General features: G+C 43.1%; 1 long non-coding RNA gene across 1 annotated transcript; it reads left to right on the top strand.

Annotated features, from left to right (window-relative positions):
* Positions 1–4,851: 4,851 nt before the first annotated feature.
* On the top strand, positions 4,852–7,998 carry LOC124651116. Its single transcript, XR_006987278.1, has 6 exons — positions 4,852–4,940; positions 5,031–5,253; positions 6,227–6,625; positions 6,731–7,652; positions 7,752–7,826; positions 7,918–7,998. It is a non-coding gene; the product is annotated as an uncharacterized LOC124651116 (long non-coding RNA).
* The last annotated feature ends 6,201 nt before the right edge of the window (positions 7,999–14,199 follow it).

Raw genomic sequence — 14,199 nt, 5'->3', positions numbered from 1 at the left:
TGGACACCAATGAGCTTCTTATTCTATTTCCTGATTTAAAACATGGATTGTTTGATGCGAAAATTAAAAAACCTATGAAATCTTATTTGCATGCTGGTAGTAATATTAGTATGAACGCTTTGAACACCATTGTTGATAATGATATAGAAAGTTCTAAGCTTGGGGAAGCTGGTTTTCATGATCTTTTTAGTCCCCCAAGCATTGAGGAGAAAATTTTCTTTGATGATACTTTGCCTCCTATTTATGATGATTATAATGATAGTGGTCTTTTGGTGCCACCTACTATGGAGAGTAAATTTTGTTGTGATTATACTATGCCTCCTACACTTGATGAGAATAATAATGATAGCTACTTTGTTGAATTTGCTCCCACTACAACTAATAAAATTGATTATGCTTATGTGGAGAGTATAATTTTATGCATGAGACTCATGTTAAAAATGCTTTATGTGATAGTTATATTGTTGAGTTTGCTCATGTTGCTACTGAAACTTATTATGAGAGAGGAAAATATGGTTGTAGAAATTTTCATGTTACTAAAATGCCTCTCTATGTGCTGTAATTTTTGAAGCTACACTTGTTTTATCTTCCTATGCTTGTCACTTTGCTCTTCATGAACTTGTTTATTCACAAGGTTCCTATGCATAGGAAGCATGTTAGACTTAAATGTGTTTTTAATTTGCCTCTTGATGCTCTCTTTTGCTTCAAATACTATTCCTTGCGAGTGCATCATTAAAACTGCTGAGCCCATCTTAATGGCTATAAAGAAAGAACTTCTTGGGAGATAACCCATGTGTTATTTTGCTACAGTACTTTGTTTTATATTTGTATCTTGGAAGTTGTTTACTACTGTAGCAACCTCTCCTTATCTTAGTTTTGTATTTTGTTGTGCCAATTAAAGTCTTTGATAGTAAAGTGAATACTAGATTTGGATTACTGCGCAGAACAGATTTCTTTGCTGTCACGAATATGTGTCTAATTCTCTGTAGGTAACTCAGAAAATTAAGCCAATTTACGTGAGTGATCCTCAGATATGTACGCAACTTTTATTCAATTTGAGTATTTTCATTTGAGCAAGTCTGGTGCCCTTTTAAAATTCGTCTTTACGGACATTACTGTTTTGACGATTCTGCCTTTTATTTCGCATTGCTTCTTTTGCTATGTGGGATGGATTTCTTTGTTCCATTGACTTCCGGTAGCATTGGGCAATGTCCGGAAGTGTTAAGAATGATTGTGTCACCTGCTGAACATGTGAGTTTTTGATTATGCACTAACCCTACGATGAGTTTGTTTCGAGTTTGGTGTGGAGGAAGTTTTCAAGGGTCAAGAGAGGAGGATGATATACTATGATCAAGAAGAGTGAAGAGTCTAAGCTTGGGGATGCCCCGGTGGTTCATCCCTGCATATTTCAAGAAGACTCAAGCATCTAAGCTTGGGGATGCCCAAGGCATCCCCTTCTTCATCGACAAATTATCAGGTTCCTTCTCTTGAAACTATATTTTTATTCGGTCACATCTTATGTACTTTACTTGGAGCATCTGTATGTTTCTTGCTTTTGTTTTTGTTTGAATAAATGCTTGTGTGGGAGAGAGACACGCTCCGCTGGTTCGTATGAACACATGTGTTCTTAGCTTTTAATTTTCATGGTGAAGGTTGAAACTGCTTCGTTAATTTGTTATATGGTTGGAAACGGAAAATGCTACATGTAGTAATTGGTAGAATGTCTTGAATAATTTGATACTTGGCAATTGTTGTGCTCATGTTTAAGCTCTTGCATCATATACTTTGTGCCTATTAATGAAGAAATACATAGAGCTTGCTAAAATTTGGTTTGCATATTTGGTCTCTCTAAAGTCTAGATAATTTCTAGTATTGAGTTTTGAACAACAAGGAAGACGGTGTAGAGTCTTATAATGTTTACAATATGTCTTTTATGTGAGTTTTACTGCACCGGTTCATCCTTGTGTTTGTTTCAAATAACCTTGCTAGCCTAAGCCTTGTATCGAGAGGGAATACTTCTCATGCATCCCAAATACTTGAGCCAAACACTATGCCATTTGTGTCCACCATACCTACCTACTACATGGTATTTCTCCGCCATTCCAAAGTAAATTGCTTGAGTGCTACCTTTAAACAATTCAAAATTTATCACCTCTGATTTGTGTCAATGTTTTATAGCTCATGAGGAAGTATGTGGTGTTTTATCTTTCGATCTTGTCATTTACTTTTGACGAGACTTTCACAATGGACTAGTGGCACATCCGCTTATCCAATAATTTTGCAAAAAGAGCGGCAATGGGGTTCCCGAGTCCCAATTAATTAACTTGCATTAATAATTCTCTTCACATGTTTTGCTCGATTCATCGGCAAGCAACTTAATTTTGCAAATAGACACTCCTTCATGGTATGTGATTGTTGGAAGGCACCGAGGATTCGGTTAGCCATGGCTTGTGTAAGCAAAAGGTTGGGAGGAGTGTCATCCATAAATAATGAAACTAAAGTACATGCGTAAACAAAAGAGAAGAGGGATGATCTACCTTGCTGGTAGAGATAACGTCCTTCATGGGAGCCGCTCTTGAAAGTCTGGTTGATAAGGTAGTTAGAGTGCCCATTACCATTCGTTGACAACAACAAACACCTCTCAAAACTTTACTTTTATGCTCTCTTTATGTTTTCAAAAACCAAAGCTCTAGCACAAATATAGCAATCAATACTTCCCTCTGCGAAGGGCCTTTCTTTTACTTTTATGTTGAGTCAGTTCACCTATCTCTCTCCACCTCAAGAAGCAAACACTTGTGTGAACTGTGCATTGATTCCTACATACTTGCATATTGCACTTGTTATATTACTCTATGTTGACAATTATCCATGAGATATACATGTTATAAGTTGAAAGCAACCGATGAAATTTAATCTTCCTTTGTGTTGTTTCAATACCTTTACTTTGATTTATTGCTTTATGAGTTAACTCTTATGCAAGACTTATTGATGCTTGTCTTTAAGTACTATTCATGAAAAGTCTTTGCTTTATGATTCAGTTGTTTACTCATGTCATTACCATTGTTTTGATCGCTGCATTCATTACATATGTTTACAATAGTATGATCAAGGTTATGATGGCATGTCACTCCAGAAATTATCTTTGTTTATCGTTTACCTGCTCGGGACGAGCGAGAACTAAGCTTGGGGATGCGATACGTCTCCGACGTATCGATAATTTCTTATGTTTCATGCCACATTATTGATGATATCTACATGTTATATGCACATTTTATGTCATATTCGTGCATTTTACGGAACTAACCTATTAACAAGATGCCGAAGTGCCGGTTCTGTTTTCTAGCTGTTTTTGGTTTCAGAAATCCTAGTAACGAAATATTCTCGGAATCGGACGAAATTAACGCCCGGGTTCCTATTTTGCCCGGAAGCATCCGGAACACCGAGAGTCGCCGGAGGGGCCACACGGGCCCCGAGCTGATAGGCCGGCGCGGCCCAGGCCCTGGCCGCGCCGCCTTATGGTGTCGTCGCCCCGTTGACCTTCTGACGCCGCCTCTTCGCCTATAAAAAGGTCCCAGACCTAAAACATCGAGACGAAAAAGCCACGGTACGAGAAATCTTCCAGAGCCGCCGCCATCGCGAAGCCAAGATGCGGGGGACGGAGTCTCGTTCCGGCACGCCGCCGGGACGGTAAAGTGCCCCGGAAGGCTCCTCCATCGACACCACCGCCATCTTCATCAACGCTGCTTGTCTCCCATGAGGAGGAGTAGTTCTCCATCGAGGCTCGGGGACATGCCGGTAGCTATGTGGTTCATCTCTCTCCTATGTACTTCAATACAATAATCTCATGAGCTGCCTTACATGATTGAGATTCATATGATGATGCTTGTAATCTAGATGTCGTTATGCTAGTCAAGTGAATTTTACTTATGTGATCTCCGGAGACTCCTTGTCCCACGTGTGTAAAGGTGACGGTGTGTGCACCGTGTGGGTCTCTTAGGCTATATTTCACGAGAATACTTATTCATCTGTTATGAATGGCATAGTGAAGTGCTTATTTATATCTCTTTATGATTGCAATGTGTTTTGTATCACAATTTATCTATGTGCTACTCTAGTGATGTTATTAAAATAGTTTTATTCCTCTCGCACGGTGTAATGGTGACGGTGTGTGCATCCGTGTTAGTACTTGGCGTATGCTATGATCATGATCTCTTGTAGATTGTGAAATTAACTATTGCTATGATGGTATTGATGTGATCTATTCCTCCTACATAGTGTGAAGGTGACGGTGTACATCTTTGTGTTAGTACTTGGTTTAGTCGTGTTGATCTTTCATGCACTCTAAGGTTATTTAAATATGAATATTGAATTGTGGAGCTTGTTAACTCCGGCATTGAGGGTTCGTGTAATCCTACGCAATGTGTTCATCATCCAACAAAAGAGTGTAGAGTATGCATTTATCTATTCTGTTATGTGATCAAAGTTGAGAGTGTCCACTAGGGCATGCAGTTTTGGCTCCCGGGTGCATCTACCCCTGTTATCTGGACCGCTGTAAAGTGGTTGGAGATTTGTGTTCCGGGTCAATATTCTGACATGCAAGCAGGAGGAAAACAGGTATACGCTGATGGACTAGCATACGATCGTACGCGTGGCCCACGGTACAGTAACGTGCGGGCGACGACGAGTTTGCCTTGGAAGAACAGACGTCTGGTACTGCCGAGCTGGACCGACAGAACAAATCTGAAAGGATTACCTGGACGACCAGAAATGACGAGTTGGAGGGCATGAAGAGGGCAACTCAGCACCCGGCGGCTGGGCAACGAAGGCAGCGTGCGCGCAGTGCAGGCGACCGGACGAGCGGTGGCAGGATCTTTGACCTGCGGCAGCTAGCGGCAACTCCCACGGCCACGGATTTGGACTCCCCCGGAACCATTGAGGAGGTAAGTGAATGAGATTTCCCCCGATTCCAAACTGAGGATGTCCAATTTGTCCAGGATATTGAGCGGGGGGATTTCTGTTTATCATTGCAGCTTGGCAAATCTATGAGGGCACCAACGATGCTGCCGCAAACGGTGATGCAACGGCGGAAGACGGGGCGTGCAGCCATGTCGGGTCAATGGAGGCTGATGCATCCCTGGCGGGCATCATGCAGGCGATAGCTGCTGCAGGCGATGGAGATGGTGACGGGCAGGCTGATTGACTCAGCACAGTGCACTGAAATAAGACTGAAGCAACTTGGGATTGGACTAAGAGGTAAAAATTTGCTGCTCAGAAGTTGTATTTTTTTTTTTTTTTTTTGCATTGTGACAGCTTGGGACATGACTTCTAGATTGTGCGTACTGATAATTGAGTGGACTAGTTGATGTAGGCCTGTGGCGTGAATTTGGTAGAATGAAATTAGCAATCAGAAAAGTCGCAGACCTAGGAAGTCAGTGAAACCCAGGATCCTGCTATGTAAATCAAATGATTTTTGGTGTTGAGAAAATGATGCAGGCCTGTCAAGTTTAGTAAGAATATACTGCTTTGTAGTTAGAAAATATTTTGCGGAATGGCTGTATTGTCACACAGTTGTAATCTGCCGAGTAATGCAATCGTCACGGAAAATGGAAATGTTCAGTTTCTGCTTAAAACTAGTTGCACAGAAAATGTCAGGCAAACTCACTGAAAAAAACATGTGGCCATGAATTTGAAGTCCTATCTAGATGATTGGGAAAAAGGGATCACATATTAGATGTCGTGCAGTGGTAAAATTCTGAAAGAATTAGTGTAGTGCTCTAAAGAAAAATTAGCCACAATTAAAAACATGGTACTCACTGTTTTGTCGATGCCGGATACGGGTGGGTCAAGGACTGCCAGACAGGGCACCATGTCCTTCGAGACCGAGTGCCCTTGAGAAGTCGATACGTGGCTATGCTGAAAAGTTGGGCGATAATGTCATAGATCCTTGCCTTGGTACAAGGTACATCTGAATCATTATATCTGGGTACCTGCAAGAATCTGTGCATGGGTGTTGTTTGATTGTCTGAATGTTGATAACCAAATTACTGTCATGATTTGGACACATGAGTAGATAATTAAATACAATACATGTGATTGATACTAAAAATACAGTCTAGACAGAGCTTTATGCAAACATGGATGATGGCTGCATAATCATGATTTATGATTCTCTTTGCACGTATGGTGTGCGTGCTCATTTACAAAATATCTATTTTTGCGTGAACAGACAAGGCCTTACGAGCAGATGGAAGAGCTCCAGGAAAGACAGCATCCGTTGCTTGCAGGCTTGCTAGGAAGGCAAGAGGTAAGATCATGTACAGTTGCAGGGTTTATCTAGACGGCAGGGCAAGCACAAAACATATGAGTGGGTGGCCAGTTCAGCGGGGCATTGTGTTCCGCATGGATGCCAGAGGTTAAGAGAGCTGATTGTTGAGGAAGTTGGAGCAAGATACAGGACGCCGTGATCCAAGTGATCTCAGGGATGAATGTGCCTCGTGGCGATCGAGGCCAGAGGAACGCAAAGCAGCTATCCTAGATGATATTCTGCCAGGTGTGGAGGCACTGACAAAATAACTGCTGCAGAAACTTGTGGCATGTTTATACCCACAAGCTCGTCGATCTACAGGTGCAAAAAATTGATATTGCTATTGTTGTGTCGTACATTGTAGAGTTTCTAGGTGGTTTCGTTCACCTTTGTCATGCTACTGAAATTTTGTGGTGTTGCCCACAGCTGATGGAGATACATGAGATGTTTCGTGCCGCATCGGGATCATCAGGCGAGGGCTAAGGAATGCTGCGGGTAGCAGCCCAGGATGTTAGGCTAATTTGCAGTCAGAGAAGGAGAAGTAGCCCATGGGGCCAGGATGATAATTGGTCTTACATTTGGGGAAATGCTGATTTCTCTTCTCAAAAAAGCTTACATGGCTATGATTGGATTTTCCGCCACTCCAAAAAAATTCTCCAGATTATGGAAATCCTCATGTCAGGCCAAACACAAATTCTTCTTCTGGACTAAATACAAGAAATTTACTAAGGAGAAAGAATTTTCAACTACAATCCTATCAATGTGTTGTAGCAAACTGCACTGATGAAGAAACACTAGTACACTTGTTCTGGGCATGTCCTTTGGCTGAACAGTGCTGGAACTTTATATGCCCACAGAGAAATAGAAGACTGTCAATTCTAGAAGCTTTTGAAGATATGAGGTCTAAATTAAAGTTGCCTTTTGCAATGGATATTCTGATTATGGCAGCTTGGGGCATCTGGATCGTCAGAAATAACAAGATCTTCAAAAATCAAAATGCTGAGCGTTCAGTAGTTAGAAAGCAATTTATTCTCAAGAGCTAAGATTGTTAGTACACAGAATGAAGAAAAAGCATGCAAATACTTTCAAAGAGTGGCTTCAATCCCAAGTTTAGTTTAGTGTAGACTTTGTTTTGTTTTTTCTAAGAGTTACTCACTCTCCTTGTAAATCTTTCTATCCATACTCTTAAACATAATAAAAAATTGCAGTGGGTTTACCCCACTGTTTTACCTCAAAAAAAAGGAGGCAGAAGAAGATGTTTGCATGGGTGGTGAAGATGACGCAGATGAAGTAATCCTAGGAGAAGATTATTACAACTCCATCCTTACTAGGATGTTCAAAGAACCATGTGAGTTCTCACACATTATAAATAAAAAATAGTTTCACTCGATTCAAATTTGAGTATGAATTTGAGATGGCTAGTGCTTACTATCATTTTTTTCCTCAGCGTCTGCGGCAAATGTTGGTGGGCATGTTGGAAGTGATGGACATGGAGAGGCAATGGCTACTAATGCAAACACAGGTGATGACCGTGCAGGAAAAAAATATTTCATTTGTACCCCATTCATTGGCTGGGCAGAGCCCAAAAATGAAAATTTGAAATGTCCTTGCAGTGTTTCTAGCTATGATGCAACGGACTGAGATGAAGGGGACTGCTGCAGGCCTATCATCAGATTAAATTTTAGCAAGACAAGTAAACAATCTGTAGCATTTGAACAGTAAGATCCGAGAATACTTGTCCTACTAAAACTAACAGATAATCTGTTTACGTAGGCATATGCTGAACCCTGGTGCAATGTGTTTCATCAGTTGTTGATGCTTATCGCGGAGAAACTGTCAAGTGATACAATCAAAATCGCTGCATTCTCGGGCAGCCACTACTCACTTCACATCTGTGGCAGGAGGATCTAGTGCGCCATTGCTCACGGGTGAGTTCAATATATATTTAGAGAGCACAAACCAAACGTATGATGTATTTCGTGTGCTTGGAATATTATTTTGTATGCATGGAATGTAGTTCAGAAATTTGTGTTGTTTTACAAATTTGGGGGTAGATCTCGAGGAACCTGAAGTGCTAACAATGGAGGATAACATACCTGATGCTACATCGGCTCAAGGAATGATGGAGCATCCATTGACGCCAATCACAGATAGGAGAAACAAGCGGGTTATGTACCTTTGAATGCACCAATGAGAATTTGGTTTGCTTACCGCAGTAGGTGGACGATCTAGTCTAGTCTGGGGGTATCAAACACCTTTGACTTCTGTTGTGTGGTGTGCACAAATTAGTAATCTAATGCTGCAAATTTGTGACAAAAAATGCAGTCAATGAAGCAGCTTATCATGAGGGACTAGCGGCTACTTCAACTGGTGTAGGGGCCAGCCTGGCAACGATAATATGTTTATTCGCAAAGCATCTAGTTGTTATTGCAACCACCAAGATTATTGCACATTATAAGGGTATTCGCTTTACTGTAGGTGAAGGGGGACTTGGTGCTGAGTGTAGTGCCAGACGCTGCAACAAACACCTGAAGAGCAGCAGCAGCAATTGGCACCCGGCAGTGTGTCGTTGGGCAGAGAGCAGATGCGGTCCATGATGGGTTAAGTTGGTCCAACGTCGGCCCATAATTTGTACCGGCATTGCCGAAACGTCGGGCGTGGACCAGTGACACTGTTCAATATCGCAGATACTGAGTCCAATACGCAGCAGTATACTCACACGACCTTCCACCTGGCACGAACGTGTTGGTCTAGGAAGCAGGAGTAGATAGACCCGGGAGCCAAACTTCATTTCCGGTGTCCACTAGTGAAAGTCTAATCCCTAGGCCTTGTTTCTAAATACTGCTATCGCTGTTTGTTTACTGTTTTACTGCGTTACTACTGTTACCATATTACCACCATCAACTACACGCCAGCAAGCTATTTTACAGCGCCGTTACTCTTGCTCATATTCATTCATACCACCTGTATTTCACTATCTCTTCGCCGAACTAGTGCACCTATTAGGTGTGTTGGGGACACAAGAGACTTCTTGCTTTGTGGTTGCGGGGTTGCATGAGAGGGATATCTTTGACCTCTTCCTTCACGAGTTCGATAAACCTTGGGTGATCCACTTAAGGGAAAACTTGCTGCTGTTCTACAAACCTCTGCTCTTGGAGGCCCAACACTGTCTACAAGAATAGAAGCTCCCGTAGACATCACCCTCCGGCGCCGCCGCCGCGCCGCCTCCCTCGAGGTCCTCCTGCGCCGCCGCCTCGGCCGCCTCAGGTAGCCCACCAGCAGGGGCGCCAGTACCGGCGCCGGCGCCCTCGGTCATTTTTTTAATTTGTTTGTTATTTAGTTAATTAGTTTTATTTAATTAGTTATTTTGTATATGGTTAAATAGTTAGTTATTTTGTATATGGTTAAATAGTTAGGGGAATGGTGTTTTGGCACGTGGGAGCATATGCTCCCTTTATTTTGAAATGCATGTTACATATATTTTGTAATTTCAAAAAATTGAAACGAAAAATTCGAACGTACATCTTCACGTGATACGCGCTCACAAAGTTGTTTCATAAAAATCCGACTTGTCGTGTGACGTGTGTAAAAAAGACAAAATTCAATGCTGAAAGTAAGGCTTTTCAGGAGATAAATTTTCTCTTTTTTACACAGACCACAAAACATATTGGTTCCTCGCGAAACTTGACGAACGTACGTATATTGTGGAGATGTACAAGTAGAATTTTTTGTCAAAATTTTTCGATATTTCGAAATATAATTTTTTTATAGAGGGAGCATATGCACCCGGGAGCCGAATTGAATTTCCGGTTAGTTAGTTTATAGTTATTTTGTATATGGTTAAATAGTTAGTTTATTTTGTATTTTTTTTGTATATAGTTAGTACATATAGTTAATATATTTAGTTTAGTTATTTAGTTTAGTTTAGTTATTTTGTATATTTTGAATATTTTGTATATAGTTAGTATATTTTGTATTTAGTTTAGTTTTAGTTTACTTACTTTGTATATAGTTAGTATAGTACCGACGCCGACGCCGACACCGGCGGTGTTACTAATATATATAGTTAGTATATATAGTACCGACGACGACGCCGACACCGGCCCTCTCCCTCTCTTCTCTCCCTCTCGCGAAAACCATCGACGCCGCAACTCCCCTCTTCTCTCCCTCTCGCGAACAACCGACACCGACACCGACCCTCTCCCTGTCGCAAACACCTCTCTCTCCCTCTCGCAAACACCTCTCTCTCCCTCTCGCGAAAACCACCGACGCCGCAACTCCCCTCTTCTCTCCCTCTCGCGAACAACCGACATCGACACCGACCCTCTTCCTCTCGCAAACACCTCTATTCTCTCCCCTCTCGTGAACCCCCCCGATGCCGCAACTTCCCTCTCATCTACCTCTCGCGAACAACCTCTTACTCACGTGAGCATTGTCGAGATCATCTACCTCACGCGCTCTCTTATCCCTGCTCCACGCCGCCTTCCCCTCCTTGAGCCTACCCCATTTGTGGTTAGGGTTAGGGTTTGGTTAGTGTTTGATTAGGGTTAGGGTTTGGTTGGGGTTAGAACATGTACTTATCGATTTAATTTTTTGCAGAAACAATGGATCCATTCGAATTCCGTCGGGACTTGGAACATGAAGACCTTTTCGAGAACATAATCCGCGATGGTCCAGAAGCCGACCGAGAAGACCGCGACTTCGGTGATGGAGAAGCCGACGGCTCCGGTCATGGAGAAGCCCGCGGCTCCGATGATGGAGAAGCCGACGGCTCCGGTGATGGAGAAGCCGACGACTCCGGTGATGGAGAAGCCGACGGCTCCGGTGATGGAGAAGCTGACGGCTCCGGTCATGGTGAGGTATACGATCAGTTGAGGCATTAATGGAATTCTATATGTACATATGTATATAAATTAATTAATTTTTATTCTCTTAGGCCTCCAAAGATAAGTTGGAGAAACGAGGCCCGGCAAAGAGGTTGACCAAAAAAGACCACTTCACAATTGAAGCTATATCACCGAAAGGCCAACCGGTGGCACCCACGGCTATCAGAGTGACATTTAAAAATCAGTGCGGAGTTCTGGTTAGAGATCGTCTGCCGATCACTATTAGAGAATGGAACAAGACCAAGAATGTGTCCGAAAGTCAGGTTGCCGATAGGTACAAAGACACACTTTTTGATGAGCTCATGGCACATTTCACTTTGCCAGTTTTGAGATCGGAGTCTGAGATGGATAAGCAGAGGGCGCTAGTGAAGAAATGGGCTCTTAAGAAGATGGGGAACTTTTCCGGGCGTATAAGAACTGGTTATGGGCAACTTATAAGGCCGAGAAGAAGCCTCCAGTATTCGAAAACTATCTAGCGAAGCAGGAGCATAAGCGGGAAGAATTTGTGAAGTACAAAGAATCAGAGGAGGCTATGAGACTGTCAAAGAAAAACAAGAAGAATGCAAGCGAAAAGAAATATCACCATCATACGGGGCGAGGGGGCTACGAAGTAGCCATGCCTAAGTGGGATGCACAAGAGGCTGAGATGAAGCGGAATGGGATCACTCCAGAACCCGAGAGAGAAGGATGGGACACTAGGGCTCGAAATTGGTTCCTTGGGCATGGCTGTGAGTATGACATGAAGATAGGGAACATTGTTGAAAATGACAGCAAGGTTAAGGTACCCAGGGAAAAATGGATTGAAGTGACGGCTGATATTAAAGCGGGAAAACTGAAGTTTGCTCCCGATAGAGAGAAAGACTTGCTGACGCTTGTCCTCGGTAATCCTGAAAAGGGAGGACGAACAAGAGGCTTCGGCCCTAGTGTTCCGTGGGCGCTTGGGTTTCTGGATGACGCAGAGACTTATAGAAGCCGAGCGAGAGCAGAAAAACGCGAGCTGGATGTGCAGAATGACCGGATGGCTGAGTTCCAACGGCAATTAGACCAGCAGAAGCGGGAGATTCAGCAGCAGCAGCGGGAGATTAATGAACTTAAAGGACAGCGCGAGCCAGATAATACCGCCGGCATATCTCAGCGACGAGACGAGCGGCGTGGCCGACTCGGAGGCCCCGCCTACACGGATGATAGATGCCGGTCCTGGCGACCCCGTGGATGGAATCAAGGAGCAAACACCTTGTGATCTCCATGAGGTGTTCAGGAACATGTCTGTTAAGGTGGCGGTCGGTGATACGTCTCCAACGTATCTATAATTTCTTATGTTCCATGCTACTTTTATGATGATACACATATGTTTTATACACACTTTACATCATTTTTATGCGTTTTCCGGAACTAACCTATTAACGAGATGCCGAAGTGCCAGTTCCTGTTTTCTGCTGTTTTTGGTTTCAGAAATCTTACACAGGAAATATTCTCGGAATTGGACGAAATCAAGGCCCACGATCTTATATTTCCACGAAGCTTCCAGAACACCGAAGAGGGACCAGAGGGGAGGCCCAGGGCCCCCACACAGTATGGCAGTGCGGCCAGAGGGGGGAGGGGCACCCCCCTGGTGTGTGGGACTCCCAGACCCCTTTCGACTCCGTTTCTTCGCCTATATAAGTCGTCGTGACCTAAAACCTCGACACCGATAAGGCACGATACAGAAAACCTTCCAGAGCCGCCGCCATCGCGAAGCCAAGATTCGGGGGACAGAAGTCTCTGTTCCGGCACGCCGCCGGGACGGGGAAGTGCCCCCGGAAGGCATCTCCATCGACACCACCACCATCTCCATCATCGCTGCTGTCTCCTATGATGAGGAGGGAGTAGTTCTCCCTCGAGGCTAAGGGCTCTACCGGTAGCTATGTGGTTAATCTCTCTCTCCCATGTAATTCAATACAATGATCTCATGAGCTGCCTTACATGATTGAGATCCATATGATGAGCTTTGTAATCTAGATGTTGTTATGCTATTCAAGTGGATTTTACTTATGTGATCTCCGGAGACTCCTTGTCCCACTTGTGTAAAGGTGACAGTGTGTGCACCGTGTGGGTCTCTTAGGCTATATTTCACAGAATACTTGTTCACTGGGTTATGATTTGAGTTGGATGTCTCTATGAAATTGTGGTGTGTTAGTACCTCCTATGAATGCTCACAGTGACAGCGTGGGGTGTTTATTAGTACTTGGGAATACATCTTTAAGGTTTGCTTTTGCAGCCCTACACGGTGAATTAGTGTTTGTTATCCCACCAGAGAGTAATTCAGAATAGCATAGTGAAGTGCTTATATTTATATTCAATTATGATTGCAATGTTGAGAGTGTCCACTAGTGAAAGTATGATCCCTAGGCCTTGTTTCCGAATAAGTTACACCACAGAGAATTGCCTCCCACGCCAACAAGCTATTTTCTGGCACCGTTTATTTACTGTTCTGTTGCATGTTTACTCGCTGCCATCTTTATTTCAGATTGCTATTACCACTCATATTCATCCATATCACTTGCATCTCACTATCTCTTCGCCGAACTAGTGCACCTATACATCTGACAAGTGTATTAGGTGTGTTGGGGACACAAGAGACTTCTTGTATCATAATTGCAGGGTTGCTTGAGAGGGATATATTTGACCTCTACCTCCCTGAGTTCGATAAACCTTGGATGATTCACTTAAGGGAAACTTGCTGCTGTTCTACAAACCTCTGCTCTTGGAGGCCCAAAACTGTCTACAGGAATAGAAGCGTGCATAGACATCAAGCTATTTTCTGGCGCCGTTGTCGGAGAGGTAAGGTAAAAGGCATTCACATCCTCCGACTACTAAGCTATTTCCTAGCCCTGTTGCCGGTGTGTGAGTGCTCAAAGCTATTTCCTTTAGATCCTGCAATTGCATCTTTTTGTTTCTTGTTTACACTAGTTAGGCATAATGGAAAACAACAGTGAGCTTTTTAATCTATTTCTCGAGTTAAGACATGGA

The sequence above is a fragment of the Lolium rigidum genome, chromosome 5 (assembly GCF_022539505.1).
Source record: "Lolium rigidum isolate FL_2022 chromosome 5, APGP_CSIRO_Lrig_0.1, whole genome shotgun sequence".
Lineage (NCBI taxonomy): Eukaryota > Viridiplantae > Streptophyta > Magnoliopsida > Poales > Poaceae > Lolium > Lolium rigidum.
The sequence above is the reverse complement of the archived record's forward strand: the minus strand, read 5'-3'. Positions and strand labels throughout refer to the sequence as shown.